This window comes from Orycteropus afer, unplaced genomic scaffold, assembly GCF_000298275.1.
Source record: "Orycteropus afer afer isolate SDZICR_OR568_19922 unplaced genomic scaffold, OryAfe1.0 scaffold00156, whole genome shotgun sequence".
Lineage (NCBI taxonomy): Eukaryota > Metazoa > Chordata > Mammalia > Tubulidentata > Orycteropodidae > Orycteropus > Orycteropus afer.
Genome location: NW_006921743.1, coordinates 2,270,277 through 2,290,063, shown reverse-complemented (window position 1 = coordinate 2,290,063; position 19,787 = coordinate 2,270,277).

Here is a 19,787-nt window from a genome sequence, read left to right as displayed (position 1 = left end):
GGGACCAGGGAAAAAGGACACTTCTCCATATTCATCCCTGGAGAACAGGCTGAGGATTCCCAATTTAATGGTCATTTCCAGCCGAAGTGTCCTTTTTCTCCACACGATGCCTTGAACTGTCTATTGTGTGGCTGGGAGTCTTAGTGTTGCAGCAGTATTTAAATAGGAACGTTTACTATTTATTTTGTGTCTGTGAGTGTGGTTGCAAATGATTTTTTTTGAAGATATATTGCAGTATATGTTTTTTGAGAAGTGGATGGCCTCTTCCTTCTCCCAAGTCTGTCTCAGTCTGGAAGGTCCACTGAAACTGGTCTACCATGGGCATCCCTGCTGGCATAGCCTCCAGTCTCACAGCAACATGCAAGACACCACAGTATGACAAACCAACAGACAAGTTCATCTCCCTTAGCTGTTGCAACTGCTCTGCTCACTTCCTGGGCTTCTCCCTACTGTTCCAGCCACCAGCCCTGTCTGTTGCTGCTCCCTGCCACCTGTGGGCTGTCCCCTTCCCTCCTTACCTCTTCTGGCTGTCAGCCCTGTCTGTTGCTGCTCCCTGCCACCTGTTAAATTGGCCAGTGAAAACCTTATGATAGTGAAAACTGTCTGATATATTACTGGAAAATTTTATGAATAGCCCTGAAACATTGTCTGCTACAGTGCTGGAAGATGAGCCCCTCAGGAAGGCACTCAAAATATGACTTGGAAAGAGCTGCTTCATCAGAGTAGAGCCTACCTTAATGATATGGATAAAGTAGAGCTTTAAGGGCTTCCATTTGCTGAAGTAACACAACTCAAAATGAGAAAAAACAGCTGCAAACATCCATTGATAATTGGAACATGGAATGTACAAAGTATGAATCTAGGAGTCCAATTGGACAACTCCCAATTAGTTGTCAAAAATGAAACAGAATGCATAAAGATTGATATCCTAGGCATCAGTGAGCTGAAATGGACTGGTTTTAGCGATTTTGAATCAGATAACCATGATTTACTATGCCGGAAATGACAAAGAGGAATGATGTGGCATTCATCATAAAAAAGACTGTTTCAAGGTCTATCCTGAAGTACAATGTTGTCAGTGATAGAATAATATCCATACACCTACAAGGAAAGCCAGTTGATACTACTGTTATTCAAATTTATACACCAACCACCAAAGCCAAAGATGAGGAAATTGAAGATTTTTACCAACTTCTGCAGTCTGAAATTGACCAAATATGAAATCAAGATGTGCTGATTATCACTGGTTACTGGAATGTAAAAGTTGGAAACAAAGAAGAATCACTGGTAATTGAAAAAATTGGCCTTGGAGATAAAAATAATGCTGGAGATCACATGATAGAATTTTTCAAGACCAACGACTTATTCATTACAGATACCTTTTTTCAACAACATAAACAGTGGCTATAAACATGGACTTTACCAGATGGAGTACACAAGAATTAGATTGACTACATCTGCGGCAATAGGCAATGGAGAAGCTTAATATCTTCAGCCAAAATAAGACCAGGAGATGATTGTTGAACAGACCATCAACTGCTCATTTACAAGTTCAAGTTGAAGTTGAGGTCAATTAAAATAAGTCCACAAGAGGCAAAATATAACCTTGAGTATATCCTTCCTGAATTTAGAGACCATTTAAAGAATTGATTTGATGCATTAAACACCAATGACTGAAAACCAGAGAAATTGTGGGATGACATCAACAACATCATCCATGAAGAAAGCAAGAGGTCATTAAAAAGACAGGAAAGAAAGAAAAGACCAAAATGGATGTCAGAAGAGACTCTGAAACTTGTCCTTGAATGGAGCATAGCTAAAGCAAAGGGAAGAAATGACAAGGTAAAAGAGCTAAACAGAAGATTTCAAAGAGCAGCTTGAGAAGACAAAGTCAATTATTATGATGAAATGTACAAAGACATGGAGTTGAAAAGCCAAAAGGGAAGAACACATCAAAATTTCTCAAGGTGAAAGAACTGAAGAGAAAATTTACCCCTCAAGTTGCAATATTGAAAGCTTCTATGAGCAAAATATTGAATGATGCAGGGAACATCAAAAGAAGATGGCAGGAATACAGAGAGTCACTGTACCAAAAAGAATTGGTCAATGTTCATCCATTTCAGGAGGTGGCATATGATCAAGAACCAACAGTATTGAAGGAAGAAGTTGAAACTGCACTGACGGAAGTGGCAAAAAACAAGGTTCCAGGAATTGATGGGTACTCATTGAGATGTTTCAACAAACAGATGCTGCACTAGAGGCACTTACTTGGCTATGCCAGGAGATTTGGAAGACAAAATACCTGGCCAACTGGAAAATAACCACATTTGTACCCATTCCAAAGAAAGATAATCCCACAGAATGTGGAAATTATCAAACAATATCATTAATGTCGCACACAAGTAAAATCTTACTGAAGATAATTCAAAAATGGTTGCAGCAGTATATTGACAGAGAAATTCCAGAAATGCAAGCTGGATTCAGAAGAGGACATGGACATTGCTGATGTCAAATGGATCTTGGCTCAAAGCAAAGAGTACCAGAAAGGTGTTTATTTGTGTTTTATGGACTTGTTGTTGTTATGTGCTGTCAAGTTGGACCCGTCTCATAGTGGCCCCTCCTTGGGTTTCCGAGACAGTAGCACTACAGAAGTAGATTGCCCCATCTTCCTTTTGAGGAGTGGCTGATGGGTTTGAACCATCAGCCTTCTGGTTAGCAGTCAAGTGCCTTAGGCACTGTGCTACCAGAGCTCCTTTTTATTGACTATGCAAAAGCATCAATTGTGTGGATCATAACATTATGATTGAGGATAACATTGAGAAGAATGGGAATTCCAGAACACTTAATTGTGCTCACAAGGAACTTGTACCTAGACCAGGAGGCTGTCATTCAAACAAAACAAGGGGACACTGCATGGTTTAAAATCAAGAAGGGAGTACATCAGGGTTGTATCATTTCACCATACTTATTCAATCTGTATGCTACAAATAATCTGAGAAGCTGGACTATATGAAGAATGTGGCATCAGGATTGGAGGAAGACTCATTAATAACCTAACATAACAAAATTAAGCAGACACAACTTTGCTTACTGAAAGTGAGGCTGATGTGAAACACTGATGAAGATTAAAGACTCCAGTCTGCAGTATGGATTGCACCTCGGTTAAAGAAAACAAAAATCCTCACAGCAGGACCAATGAGCAGCATCATGATAAATGGAGAAAAGATTAAAGTTGTCAAAGACTTCATATTACTTGGTTCGACAATCAACGCCAGTGGAAGCAACAGTCAAGATATCAGATGTCATTTAACATTGGGCAAATCTGCTGCAAAGGACCTCTTTCAAGTGCTGAAGAGCAAAGATGTTTCCTTGAAGACTAAGGTGCGCTTGACACAAGCCATGGTATTTTCAGTTTCCTCATATGCATGTGAGAACTGGACAATGAAAAAGGAAGCCCAAAGAAGAGTCAATGCTTTTGAGTTGTGGTGGTGGTGAAGAATGCTGAAAGTACCATGGACTGCTAAAAGAACTAACAAATCTGTCCTGGAAGAAGTGCAGCCAGAATGCTCCTTGGAAGCGAGAATGGCCAAACTTTGTCTCACCTACTTTTGTCATGTTGTAAGAAGGAACCATTTCCTGGAGAAAGATATCATACTTGGCAAAGTGGAGGGACAGTGAAAAAGGGAAAGGCCCTCAATGAGATGGATTGACACGTTGGCTGCAATGATGGGCTCAAGTATAGCAAGGATTGTGGGGGTGGCACAGGACCAGGCATTGTTTTGTTCTGCTGTGCATGAGGTCACTATGAGTCGGAGACGACTCGACGGCACTTAACAACAACAACAACAAGATGTTAACTGATAGGACAGTTAGGAAGCAGAGGGAACAAACCATTGGCCTGTACCTGTATAGGATTTTACCTTATTTTACCCAATGATGCTTCATTGACTTGAATAATCTTAGTCTTAGAGCTCAGGTGTCCATTGCAGTATCTGTTCATTTAGAGTTCAGCTTTACAACTACGTGGTACTCTACATACATACCTCATTTAGTCATTGTAACAACCCTCTTGTAGTAACCACTCTTATTATACCTATTTTACAGCTGAGAAAGCAGAGAGAGAAAGTAACTTTCCTAGCCAGTATGCCTCAGACTTACACAGCTGTCATGCCTTATTCTTTTCTAATAGAATCTGCAGGGGTAGTTGCTTTGAGCAGTTCATTTCTTAGACAACCATTTACCACTGGCTTTTGTATGGCAATCACTGTGCCAGGCATTGAGTCCACAGAGCTGAGAAGATAAAGTACTTGCCCTCAAGGAGCTCAGAGTCTAATGAGGAGATTGACAATAATATTTATGACAACGAGTTAGTGCAGCATCATAGCATGAGGTATTGGAAAGAATGGGGGTGTGAGGATGAAAGGACAGAGGAGAGGACACTCCAGGTGGCAGTCAGTGTACACTCCAACAGATGAATACACTTAAACATGTTCATAATCAAACAAATTTAGTTTATGAGAAGGGACCAGTATTTACAGTCACTGTGGAAAATAACTCTTGAGTTCTTTTTATATCATCATATTTATCCTTATTTATTTGCCTTCACCATAAATTTGATGTTTATTTGTAGAGTATCTAGTATTATTTAACAATTCTTTTTTATTTAAATGATAACTTTGAATCCATACCATCCATGATTGAAAATTATAAAAGTCCAATAAGAGACCATGAAAAAATCTCCATTCCACTCAGTTTCTCATTCCATAAACAACCACTATGGGCTATTTCTGATGTATTGTTCTAAAAATATTCTATGAATGTATATGAAGATGTATGTATATATATTTTTTCTTTTTTCCTCATTCTTATATAAGTGGTAGCATATTCAGAACCTGCTGTGCACTTTTTCATTTAATATATTATGCTTTATATAGCAGCCCAATCCAAATATGAAGCTTTCAGAAGTCAGGGACCATGTTTTGTTTGTTTTTAGAGCACCATTTTCATAGTTTCTGTAATACACTCCATGATGCTTAGTACATGGTAAGTCTATATGACATAAACATTCAGACTGCCTGCATGTACTTGCTCTGTGACTATATTGAGATTTGGTGGGTGCTGCGTTTGTTTGCTCAAAGTGAGACTGTGGATCCTCAAGGGTTCACTGGACCAATCTAGTCCATAGGGAGGATTTTATTATTAACGCTTTATGACAGAATTGGAGTCCCTGGGTGGTGTAAACACACTCAACAACTAACCAAAAGGTTGGAAGTTTGAGTCCACCAAGAGGCACTTTGGAAGAAAGACGTGGCAATCTACTTTTGGAAAATCAGTCATTGAAAACCCTGTGGAGCACATGGGGTCGACATGAGGTGGAGTTGAGTCAACAACAACTGGTGTTTCAAGTTTTATGATGGAATCATAATTAGAACTTTTTTTTCTGAATGATTTATTTTCTCTTGAGTATAAACTTGGCTTTGATGCTGTGTTTACAAAATCATACATCATTTTTGGAAACTTCAGAACTGAAGTACAAAAGTACCTTGACAGCTGGCTGCCCCAGACCCTCAACTGTGCCAGAAAAAGCCTATTAGCCAGATAACCCATGAGTCATGCCAGCTCTCATCACTACCCAGGCCTCTTGAGACTCAGACACCCATTCAGGAGGCCCCAGAGTCTCTCTCTAATCTTGACAGTTGCCCTAGATCAATAACTAGAGAGTCCTTCACTTTGTCCACAGGAAGGCTGAAGAAACAGACTTACACAGAACTTCCTCTGTTGTCTTTTTGCACATGTTCATTTGTTCACTGTTCCTTATTTGGTTGTAGGCAAGCCAATCATACAGTCTACTCACTTCTTTCCAAAGTCTTAACACCCCTTCTCATGGTGTTGGATTTATGAGGCACTTTATCTTTTCCTTTTTTTTTGTCTTTTGTTTTACTGTAAGTGACATAGGCAGAGATATTGTATAACTCTGTATTTGGTTATCACTGTTTACACCTGCATTAACTTAATAAAATTTTATTTATTCCTCAATCCATAAGACCATGTCCATTTTCTTGTTTCCTACATGTTTATAAAACCTCTCATAGTTTAGTACCTCAGTGGGAATAACTGCAGCAACTTCTCCAGTTCAATTTTTTCATACTCTGTGTTTATCTGGAGCCCTTGGGTGATACACACAGTAAACATGCTCAGACGCTGACTGAAAGTTTGAAGTCCACTCGGAAGCACCAAAGAAAGACATGACAATCACCTTTTGAAATATCAGCCACTGAAAACCCTATGGAGCACAGTAGTATTCTGACACACATGGGTTCGCCATGAGTTATAGTCAACTCAATAGCAGCTGGTGGTAGTAGTGGTGTTCATACAGCATGTGCTAGAATCCTGAGTGATGGAAAACAGCAAAAGAATTTATGTTAAAAAGAATTTCTGAAAAATTTCATTCTCTCTCACTCAATACCTTCCCTTAGGACTAGCTAGACTAAGAAAAGAATCAAAGTTCTCTCCTCCAAATTTTAGATCTGCGGGAGAGAAGGTGGGGAGAGGAGTGGTTCTCAGGAGAATACAGGGAAATGAAGGTACTTTCTTCCAAGGCAGTAAACAGATAAGTAAACAAGGAGAGCAAACTACTTCACACAGATCTGGACCTATTTCTGTCTGCAAGTTCTGAAAGGAAATGAAAAACCTAGATATGGATAAACATTCAAGGGTGTATAGTCGTTTTAATATATCACCCAGCTTAATGACTCAGTTCAAAGAAATTGTGTGCTAAAAATATATACAACAAAATAGTTGCCAATTTAATAATTTTTACTTATTGATAAAATACTAATTTGGTACTTATTGATTAAGTTCACCATGTTGTGCAACCATCACCACTATCGTTTCCAAATTATCCCACCACTATCGACAGAAAATCAGTGCTTCCTAAATAATGCCTCCTTTGTTCCCTTAATTTAAGCTCCATAGGGTCTTCTTATCTTAGGTTATTATTCCTGCCTCTTCATGGGAAGGTCAAATTCGCTGATAAAAAGCAAGAGACAGATCCTCCTGTGGCCATTCATACAAATCCTTATTTAGAGAACAAATGATTATGCTACCTTTGCACAGTCAGAGTACCGTGGCCGTTTAACATGTGTCACTGGCCCCTGTTACTATTAACTTGGTTAATCATATGACCGTGGTGGCTGGCACAAAATTTATCAACGCTAAGAATTAGTATAGCTTAGTCAAACTTTCGTTCATGGCTAAATTCTTGTTACTGCTGTGTCCTGTGAGGTTGTGGTTGAGCAAGGCGTTATGAGCTACACTGGGTGAACTTGATAGGATTTGGAGGGCATTCTCACTGGAAGGCAGATACTTGCAGTTATAAGTTTACTAATAATTAATAGGAAGGCTAGGACCAAACCTTTGTGTCTATGGAGTTGGGGAAACTCGTCTAGGCATTTTCAGTGCCTTACTTTGTTTTAAGCTACACTAATGGGGTCAACAAGAATTTCATAAGTGAGTTTGTAAAATTTTTATTTTCCAATCTAGGAAGAGGGCTCTTAAAAAGTAAATAAACAAATTAAAGTGGCATATTGGTATTAGGCCAATATTTTAATTATGTGTCATTTTCTTAGTTAAAAATCTAATTCAACTAAATATCTTTTTTCAGGAGCATTAATTAAGTACTGTTTCTTTCAGGAATAGACGAGTATAGTTTTGGACAGAGATAATTAGTCTTTAGTACAGAAATCTTCTTCATTCCTAAGTAATGTCTTGCTTTTGGGGTTTGACAAGAAAAAAAAATTACTAATCGAATTCTAGTATAGGGTTTTAAGGGGGATAGGGAGGTTTGCATTAGAAAATCTATTGGTTAATAGTTTGTGTGTGTGCATGTACGTGTGTGTACACAGGCCTATGTGCATGTGCATGTGAGGGATTTTAGCATGTTTAGGGAAATTCTGGCTCAAATTTTGTTCCATGTCCTCGAGCATTGACTGGATAACACCATGTAGTTATTATGCAAGTCTTAATATTCAATTTAAGCCCAGCAACAATTTGCTTGTCTGTGTTAAGGCCTCTGACGGCCATAGCTGAGTCACAGCATCCCCCAAAATTAAAAAATACCAAATGTATGACACCACAGTTATGTGTGAGCATGGGCTGATTAGTCACTAGTCCATCAAGATGTCTTATTTGAGGGGAAAGAGTGGACGATTTTTGATGAGATGGTCCTGAAATAAGAACCAGATGCCATGTATAGTTCTAGTATAGAAATCCCCCATGATCGATGGGTCCAGAGCGAGAAGAGACGCATAACCCAAGCAGGTTGCTGGTTTCTTGAAGCTTGGTGATTAAGGAAAGCTAAGAGATGTGATAAGCATGGTGATGAGGACTTTCTCAGAGATTCGCTACATACGATCAAGATCTTAATGTCCTATGCCCAAGGTTGGAGTGAATTGGTGGTGATACGCATGTTGTGGAGGTTGTTACTTTGGTGCTTAGTTACTTGGTCCTGTAAGCATGAATTATATGTACTAGCTTATATGCATGAGCTTAGATATGTAATGCACGATTATACATATAGATGGGGTATGTACGATTTTACATATATAGTACTATGGATGGGGTAGTACACGTAATGCACAAAGTACATAAAATTAAAGTGCATAAAACAAATATACAGAAAATAATTTTGAGAATATCAGCTTTGAGTGTTGATGGTGGAGCAGGAATCTCATTTTCTGGTTTATGCTATTCTTTGTCGTTGTTGTTATGTGCCGTCGAGTCGGCCCCAACTCATAGCGACCCCTCCTTGGGTTTCCGAGGCTGTATCACTACAGAAGTAGGATTGCCCAACCTTCCTTCCAAGGAGTGGCTTGTGGGTTTGAACCGCCAGCCTTCTGGTTAGCAGTCAAGCGCCTTAGGCACTATGCTACCAGAGCTCCCTATGCTATTCTAGGAAAGGTGAATTTCATTTGGTAATAGTTACAGGAGCTCTGGTGGTATAGTGTCTAAGGCATTTGACTGCTAACCAGAAGGCTGGCAGTTCAAACCCACTAACCACTCCTCAGAAGGAAGATGGGGCAATCTACTTCCATATTGATACTGCCTTGGAAACCCAAGGAGGGGTCACTATGAGTCAGATCCAACTTGATGGCAGTGCGTTTGGTTTGGTAATAGTTATACTACAAGGACTCTTCATTTAAGAATTTTATTACATATAGGAGCTCTGGTAGCATAGTGGCTAAAGCACTTGACTGCTAACCAGAAGGCTGGCAGTTCAAACCCACTAACCACTCCTCAGAAGGAAGATGGGGCAATCTACTTCCATATTGATACTGCCTTGGAAACCCAAGGAGGGGTCACTATGAGTCAGATCCAACTTGATGGCAGTGCGTTTGGTTTGGTAATAGTTATACTACAAGGACTCTTTCATTTAAGAATTTTTTTACATATAGGAGCTCTGGTAGCATAGTGGCTAAAGCACTTGACTGCTAACCAGAAGGCTGGCGGTTCAAACCCACCAGCCACTCCTTGGAAGGAAGGTTGGGCAATCTACTTCCGTAGTGATACTGCCTCAGAAACTCAAGGAGGGGTCGCTATGAGTTGGGTCCAACTCGACGGCACATAACAACTACAACATTTTCAATTAGGCTGGCAACAGGTATGAGGATTAGGATAATGGTGAAGTATAGGATGGAAGCCAGTTAGCCAATGATAATAAAGGGGTGGTCCATGGGTTGGCTGCTGATTCATGTGAATGTGAGTAGGTCAGCTACTAGAATTCAGAATAGACATTGACTTAGTGGACAGAATGTCATGCTTCGTTGCTTTGCCATGTGGAGGAGGGGGAAGATGGCTAGAATGAGAATGGAGCATACAAGGGCTAAGACACCTCCTAGTTTGTTAGGGATGGATCACAGGATAGCATAGGTCAATAAGAAGTATCATTTGGGTTTGATGTGGGGAGGGGTGCTTAGAGGGCTGCCAGGGGTGTAATTATCAGGGTCTTCTAGTATATTGGGGGAGAATAAGACTAGTAAGAGTAGCAGTAGTACTATAAGAAAAACTCCTAGTAGATCTTTAATGGTATAGTATGGGTGGAATGCTCGGAAGGAAGGTTGGGCAATCCTACTTCCGTAGTGATACTGCCTCGGAAACCCAAGGAGGGGTCGCTATGAGTCTGGCCGACTCGATGGCATATAACAACAACAACAACAACAACAATGGGTGGAATGGGATTTTATCTGAGTCAGAAATAAAACCAAGAGGATTGTTTGATCCTGTTCCATGTAAGAATGGGAGGTGGACTATTGCTAGGGCTGAGAAAATGAAAGGAAGGATGATGTGGAAAGCAAAGAATTGGGTTAGGGTAGCTTTATCGACTGAGAAGCCTGCTCAGATTCATTCAACTAGGTTTGTTCTGATGTACGGGATGTTGTTGTTGTTATGTGCTGTGAGTAGGACCCTACTCATAGCGACCCCTCCTTGGATTTCCGAGGCAGTAAGTATCACTATTGCCCCATCTTCCTTCCGAGGAGTGGCTGGTGGGTTTGAACCGCCAGCGTTCTGGTTAGCAGTCAAGTGTCTTAGACACTATGCTACCAGAGCCACCAATGTATGGGATAGCAGATATGAAGTTTATGATGACTGTGGTGCCTCAAAATGATATTTGTCCTCATGGCAGTACATAGCCTATGAAAGCAGTGGCTATTACAGTGAATAGGAGAATATTTTCGAGGTTTCAAGTTTTAGAGTAGTGGTATGATCCGTGGTGGATACCATGTCTGATGTGGATGAATAAGCAGATGAAAAATATGGATGCTCCGTTTGCGTGGAGGTAGCAGATAATTCAGCCGTAGTTGACGTCACTCTTGCAATCACTAATAAAGTTTGATCTCTATATATTTGCCTATTACATATAAATGGGATTGTCTTCATTCTCTAGTGCTGCTGTAACAAATACCACAAGCATACGACTTTAACAAACAGAAATTTATTTTCTCACAGTTTGTCAAGATAGAAGTCTGAATTCAGGGTGCCGACTCTAGGGGAAGTCTTTCTCCCTCTTTCACCTCTGAAGGAAGGTCCTTTTCTCTTCTGTGTTTCTGTTCCTAGGTGATCTACATGTGGCTTGGCATGTTTCTTCTCTATCTCTGCTCTGCTCACTTGTTTAATCTCTTTTATATCTCAAAAGAGATAGACTCAAGATACACCCTAAAATAATTCTGCCTCATTAACATGAAAAGACAATCCATTGCCAAATGAGATTATAACCACAAGCAAACAAGTTAGTATTCACAGCACATATTTTGGGGAAATATAATTCAATCCATAACATCCCAACTTTTGCTTCCCAAAAATTCATGTCCTTGCCACATGAAAATATACTCACCCATCACATCATCCCAAAAGTCTTAACTCCAAGTCCAAATCTCATCTTTTGAATCACTGAAGTCAAATATAGGTGAGACTTTAGGTGTATTCCATCCTGGTGCAAAATTCATCTTCATCTATAAGCCCGTGAAATTTAGAATACTAATTATCTGTTTTCAAAGTACAATGGTGAAACAGACACAAGGTAGACATTTCCATTACAAATGGGAAAACTGGAGGGAAAGAAGGAATAACAGGTACCATGTGATGTGACGTGCTGTGCTCTTGAGTCGGACCCGACTCATAGCAACCCCTCCTTAGGTTGCCAAGGCAGTATCACTACAGAAGTAGATTGCCCAATCTTCCTTCTGAGGAGTGGCTGGAGAGTTTGAACTGCCAGCCTTCTGGTTAGCAGTCAAATGCCTTAGGTACCAAGCAAATACAAAACCCAGGAAAACAATTTGCATTAGCTCTTGAGGTTGGAAAATAATCCTCTGTTTTCTGCCACCATCTAGGCACTGGCCCTGCCCTCCAGACTGTGGGTGCTGGCCATGCTTTCTGGATTCTTGAAGAAGGCCCCTCAGCCCTGCACTTCAGCTCCACCTTCCAGGCCCACAGGGACAGCAACTCTACTCTCTTGGCTTTGAGAAGTCTCATTCTCCTAGTCCATTGAGTGGCAACTCCACACCCTCAGCACCTGCAGGCCCCATTCTTCTGCCCCTTGGGCATAGCAGCCCTACCACCCTCAGCTTTGGGCAGTGACCCCATCCCCCTGGCACATCTTAACAGCAGCCCCACACTCCAGAACCGAGTTGGTGAAGATCTGACTTCTCGAAACCTAGGAGGCCATGGAGATCCAGGAATCTATGACCCATCCTTTGAAACCAACAAGGCCCTGCTTCCTGTTTTTCTTCCAACAGTTCTACTCATATCTGGGCTGTTCTTGAGATAGTCCTTTTGTTTTCTTGGAGGACAGCAGATATAACTCCTTTGGCCTGTTGCCTGATAATAGAATCCCAAAAGGCAGACAGCATTTTTTTCTTTCTTTCTTTGTCCCTTTCAGTCTAAGCTGATGGTTTTTCTGCTGTGGTGTTTAGTTAAATCCATTAGTCTCAGGCTTAATCTCTTTCATAAAAGAGTATGTAGCCACATCCTTGGTGAATATTCTAGGGTATGTGTCCTTTTTACAATAGAATTTTCCAAATCTTTAAGTTCTGTTTTCATTTTGCATAGATCCTTTTTAAGTCCATTTCTTTCCTCTCTCATTTTACCACAAGTGGCAAGGAGAAACCATGCAACCCCTTTAAGTCTTCCTTAGAAATCTCCTCAGCCAGGTTTCCAAGTTTATCACTTGTAAGTTCTACCTTCCACCAAAAATTTGAACATAATTCAGGCAACTTCATTACCAGTGCATAAAAAGCATCATCCTTCCTCAATTGTCCTATCACATGTTCATTTTCTTCTAAAGTCTCCCCAGAAATATATTTAACTTTCCCATTTCTAGCAACATTCTATTGCTGATACCATATGCATTCTGTGACAATAGAGACTTTCTTTATGATTCTTCTCACTTCCTTCTCAGCCTTCATCAGAATAGCCTTTGACATACTTAATTCCACCAACAGTCTCTTCAAAACAATCTAAATTTTTATTATCTGGCATGTTAAAACTCCTCCAGCCTCCACCCATTACCTAATTCCAAAACTGCTTCCACATTTTTAATAATCCGTTAGAGCAGCACCCCATTGTTCTGGTACCAAATTCTATCTAGTGCTCCTATGACAGAAATACCACAAGTACATGGCTTTAACAAACAGAAATTTATTTTCTCACAGTTTAGGAGGCTAGAAGTTCAAATTCAGAGCACCACCAGCTCTAAGGGAAGTTTCTCTCTCTTTTGGCTCTGGAGAAAGGTCAATGTCTCTTTAGCTTCTGCTTCTTGGGTTCCGTGTGTTTTAGCATCTATCTTACCACCCCCCTCCCTGCTGGCTTGTTTAATTTCTTTTATATCTCCAAAGAGATTGATTCCAGATATATCCTACACTAATCCTGCCTTATTCATATAACAAAGAAAACCCATTCCCAAATGGGGTTATAGCCACAAGCATAGATGTTAGGATTTACAACACATGCCTTGGGGGACATAATTCAATTCATAAGGAGCTCTGGTAGCATAGTGGATAAGGTATCTATCCGGCTGCTAATCAGAAGGTCAGTGGTTCAAACCCACCAGCCACTCCATGGAAGGAAAATGGAGCAATCTACTTCCATAAAGATTTATAGCCTCAGAAACCCCAATGGGGGTCGCTATGAATCAGAACCGACTTGATGGCATGAGTTTGGTTTTTTGGAATTCAATACATAACAGGAATCACCCAATATTTGTATTTTTGTGACTGACTTATTTCCCTCAGCATGATGTTTCTAAGGTTCATCCATATTTTACCATGTATCTGGACTTTATTACTTAAAGAGGCTTTTGATAATTTTTATTAATCCAATACTCTCAAAGGAGGTGAACACTATTTCTAAAAATCTGTGTTAGCCTCTAGATGTTTGTAAAAGAGGAATATAAGCATCTTAGAAGTAGTGTTGATGATAATGATGCTATAATATTTATTGAGCATTTACACTGTGCCCAGCCCTGGGCAATGAAAGCAATACAGACTGGTGCTTAACATCAGGATAGTCACTTTTCTGATCATAGAAGAGCTTCAAGAAGCAGTCTTCCTAGCTGGCTTTGGTGATCATGGCTCTGCCTGGTATCCAGGGCCACTAGAGTTGTCCATATTGTAGAAGTCAGCCTGAAAGTGGACCATTGGCTTTGATTAAACTTTGACTCCAACCCCTTATAAAAGCATGTGAATATCTTCCACAGGTGGACCAATATATTTTTAACTGAAAATTTTAGAATACATATCAGTTATCACTCTTAAAGCTTAGAATTCAGCATTACTTTTAAGTATTGATAACCCTGGCCAAATGGTTTGGCCTTTACTTTATAATTTAAAATTTTTTAATAATTTTCCCTACTCCAGGCCCCCAATGTTTCAAGAAAATTAATATAGTAAGCCAATTTCCCCCTATTATAATTTAAACATTTCCAGAAGTATTTATGTTTTAAAAGAAGTTAAAGTTTGACAAAACTGAAGCAATTGTCAGTGGTGAGATTTTATCACTACTAATCAAGACAATTACCATTTCTTGAGGATGTATTATATGCTAGGCATTAGGAGTCCCCAGGGGGGTCAAAATAGTTAATGTACTTTGTTGCTAACTGAAAGTTTGGAGGCTGAAGACCACCCAGAGGTGCCTCAAAAGAAAGACCTGGTGATATACTTCTGAGTAATCAGCCACTGAATACCCTTTGGAACACACTTTTATTTGACACACGTGGGTCTGCTATGAATCAGAATCTACTTTAGGACAACTGTGTTTTCTTATTTAAGCCTGATACCATAGTACAATGGAATGTACTAAACAAAGGCACTGCATTTACCTGGAGGACTAACTGCTACATCAAGAATGAGAAAGCTAAGAAAAGCCAGATCATTTAAAAAAAAAGAAAAAGGCAAAAAGCAATACTGATATTACAGTGATGTTACTAGGAAACTTTTGTTGTTGTAGGAAAAAATTTAGATATCACATGTTCATCACAACACTGGTCACGATAACTAAATGGTGGAAACAACCTAAGTGACCATCAGCACAGGAATGGATCAACAAACTATGGTACATAGACACAATGGTATATTATGCAATTTTAAAGAACAATGATGAATCTGTGAAACATCTTATAACATGGATGAACTTAGAGACCATTATGCTGAGTGAATTTAGTTAATCACAGAAGGACAAATATCATATGAAACCACTATTGTAAAAACTCAAGAAAAAGGTTTCACAAAAAAAGGAAATATTCTTTGATGGTTACTAGAGGGTAGACACACATTAACTTGGGTGAATAAAAATATAGATATATATATATAGACATACTTATCTATATGTATAAAAGTACTGCCATTGAGTCAGTTCCAATTCATACCAACCCCCACTGGGTTACCAAGGCTGCAAATCTTTACAGAAGTAAATTGCCTCATCTTCCTCCCACAGAGCAACTCATGGGAACCACTGACCTTCCGGTTAGCTGCTAAAAACCTTACCCACTACATCATCAGAGCACCTTAGATAGATAGATAGATAGATAGATAGATAGATAGATAGATAATCAATGTATGGAAACTTTTTTCAATAGACTTTCTTTTTAAGAGTAGTTGTAAGTTGACAGAAAAATTGTTGGGTTTTTCCCTTAGGAAACTTTTTTTTTCCTTTTTAATTTTTATTGTAATTTGGGTGAAAGTTTACAGAGTAAATTCACTTTTCACACAGGAGCTCACATACACTTTGTCTCATGACATTGATTGCAATCTCCTACAATGCAACAGCTCCCCTCCCACTTCCTCCCCATAGTTACCTCTTCCCTGTGTCCTTCCCTCTCATGCACTGCTGACCCTGTGCGTACACAGCCCTTCTATTCTCCCATGATTGATTTCTCCAAGGAGTGTGTCTACCTAATGCAAATGTTCAGCTGATATGCCTGTCTTTTGTTTGGCTGGAAGCCACAGGAGTGGGTTCAATTCCAGACATGAAGGGCAGCTAGGGGCCATAGTCTCAGTGGTTCCACCAGGCTCTATCAGACATGCAAATCTGGTCCCCCTCCTTTTTTTTTTTTTTTTTTAATTTTAAATGATTTTGCATTTTGCTCCACATTGTTCTCCCCCTCTATCCAGGATCTCCTACATAAATCCCCCTCTGAGTGGTTGACAGGATGGTTGACAGGAGTGGTTGATGGATGCCAGGCAACATCTAGTTCTTATGGTCTCATAGACATACAGGGTGAGGATCTCATGGTGTACCAATTGCTTGGACCAATTGTTTCCATGAGTCTTTTGGTTTTCTTCAATCTTCTTTCCTCTGGAGGAGGAGAAACCCATTGTTGCATCTAGATAGCTGCTTTCAAGCTTTTAAGATCCCAGTAGTTACTTGCCAAAGCAGAATGTGGAACAATGTTTTTTATGTAGTATGTTATGTCAATTGAGCTTAAGTCTCCCGCAACTATTGTCCCAACCCCACAGGTCCAACTACTCGTTTGCTTTGGGTAGCTGGCTGTGGCCAAGAAGTGAGTACCTTAGGAAACTTTTTGATTGAAGTTTCTTTTATATAATTTTTACTGATTATTTACTTATATCTTTTCCTACAAAAGAAAAAGGTAAAATGGCTATTTGAAAGTAATGGATATTAATATTCAAACCTTGGCTGACATATACATTCCTCTTCTTAGTTTCTTAACTCTTGTGAAGCTATCATGATTTGGCTCTTTTTTTTTTTTTTTTTTTTTTTAACTAGTTTATGATCTGATTGCAGATTCTAAAGTTAAAAAAGTAGAAATGGATGGACAGAGGTTCATAATATCATTAAACACATATTCTCAACCTCTTTCTTCCAGTCAGTGTTACTTCTCTAGGAGACTTATTGCACACAATGAGAGCAGCTCACCCACTCTCACTAGGGAGTGAGCCACAATGGAGGACATTCTTAGCATGGGCCCTGCAACAGAGACTTTCAATCCACCAACAGAGAATTACAGGCCAAGAAACAAACAAAGAGATGATCAAGGAAGGGAGGATAGACCAGAATTGTTAAGACTTCAGCCCCTGCAGAAGGGACTCCCTCTGAGGGCTAGATCTGGGAAAATGGGTAGCAGCATCCTGGTTGGTGAGGTGAGGACCCACCTGATCAATAAATGTTCATAATCTCTAGGTTGGGGATCAGCCTAAAAGATCATGCACTCTTATATTCACTGCTTTGGGGACTCAAGGAATAGCAGGAAGGACCAATCCCTGAAGAAGGATATCATTCTTGATAAAGTAGAGAGTCAGTGAAAAATAGGAAGAACTTCAATAAGATGAAATGAGACAGTGGCTGCCACAATGAGTTCAAACATACCTACCATAGTGAAGATGGTGCAGGACCAGGCAGGGTCATTATACTAAGGTTGTTATGAGTCAAAACCAACTCACTGCCAACTAACAAGAACAACAAGGATGGCTAGAGCACTGGCGAAATGAGATGAGACACTGAGTCCCAGTGCCTACGTTCTTAGGGAGGAAAAGTCTCAAAAAGTAAATGGGTTTACCAGAAGGACTGTGGTATATCTCAATGTCTCAATCTGATTTTCTGATTTTTCTCTGTGTATTTCCCTCCACCTCTACTTTTTCTTTTTAGTCTAAGGACAATTTTCCCTTCTTCTCCCCACTCCCAGGCCAAAACTGAGATGTAGAAAGTATCATTTTAATATGCAATTCCCCTCACATTTCCAATTTAATTATAATCATCTCAATGCTTTCCAATTACTCATTGGACATCTTCTACTGAGCTTTGGGGAGAAGTCAAAGGAGTAGTTTATGTCCTCATTCTGATTGAGGAGCCAATACATAAAGTCATGAAAAATAATAATTCAAGTGTTAGAGAACTTAAGACTCGCAGAAAATATCTCAAGACAGTGAGAAGATAAGATAGCAAGTGCTGTAAAGTAAAGGCAGGAGAGAATCATGGGAACTGGGAAGACTTCACAAAGGAGGCCAGACTTGACTTAATACTGGAGAATGGAGAAGATGCTACCACTGATGGTGTCTCATGTGGAAAGCAGCTTCCTTTCTTTACATAAAGGATAAACTTAACAATAGAAGAAAATCTGTGATACCTTACATTGCTAGTGGGAATGTAAATAAGTACAACCTGTGAGTAGAACCATTTGTTAGTATCTATCAAAATTATTCACCACTGGTCTGTCAGTTTGTCATACTGTGGTGGCTTTTATGTTACTGTGATGCTGGAAGCTATGCCACCAGTATTTCAAAGACCAGCAGGGTCACTCATAGTGGACAGGTTTCAGCAGAGCTTCCAGACTAGGGTAAAAGGCCTGGCAATCTACTAGCAAGAATGAGCCAATGAAAAGTTCTGTGGATCACAACAGAATATTGTCTGCTATAGTGTTGGAAGATGAACCCTCTAGATCAGAAAGCACTCAAGATACAGTGGCCACACAATGGATTCAACCATATCAATGAGAGTGAAGATGACATAGGACCAGAAAGCATTTTGTTCTGTTGTACATGAAAATTCAAAAAATCAAACTCACTGCCATAGAGTCAGATCCAACTCATAGCAACCCCTCCTTGGGTTTCCAAGGCATTATCACAAGGAAGTAGATTGCCCAACCTTCATGGAGTCACCAAAAATTTGAACCAACTCTGTAGCCACTAATAACAACATTAAAATTATAAATGACCTAGCCATTCTACTTCTAGAAATTTACCTTATAGCTATATTCTCATAAATGTCAACTGAAATATGTATAAGAGTATTCATTGTAGCTTTATTCATAATAGCAAAACATTGGAAAAAACCCAAATGCCCATTAACAGGGAACTAGTCAAATAAATAGTGGTTTATCCAAAAATAAGATACTGTATTAGACAGCTACAGAAACAAATGAGGAAGTTCTTTCTGTAACAACATGGAACAGTTCTCCAAGGTACATGTTTTGTTAAGTAAAAAAAATAAGATATAGAAAAAACTATTATACTATACTTTGGATATTACTTCACATTAATTATATATACAACATACAACTGTACACTATGAACAGTTATTTGCACATAGGAATTTGGTATGTGCATTAAGCCAAATGAAACTCACTGCCAATTCATAGCGACCGCTTCTTGGGTTTCCAAGTTGGTGTCACTATGGAAATAGATCACCTAACCTTCCTTCCAAGGAGTGGCTGGTGGGTTTGAACCACCAGCCTTCTGGTTAGCAGGCAAACGTCTTAGGCACTATGCCATCAGAGCTCCAGTATGTGCATATGTACACTGAATTTGTATATTATATGTAATACACACACACACACACACACTCCTTTCAGATATAAATTTTGTCCTTTTTTTAAAAGTAAATATGTAGATACATATTTGCATGTATAGGCAAAAAATATATCTGAGAGTGCATAAGAAACTAGAACTCATTGCTGGGAGACAAAATCAATTCCTAGTGGAAGAATTGCTGTATAACCATATTTTCCCCTGAATTTTAGTGTTGAGACTATACACAGCAAAACATACATCAAGTCAACAGTTTCTACATATACAATTCAGTGACATTGATTACACTCTTTGAGTAGTGCAACCATTCTCACCCTCCTTTTCTGAGTTGGTCCTCATTAACATAAACTCACTGCCCTCTACACTTCCTATTTAATCTTTCAAGGGGCTGTTATCAATTTGCCACACAACCTTTTGCATCTTCTCATTTTTGAGCCATGAGAATATATTACCTCTTCCAAATAAATAAATTAT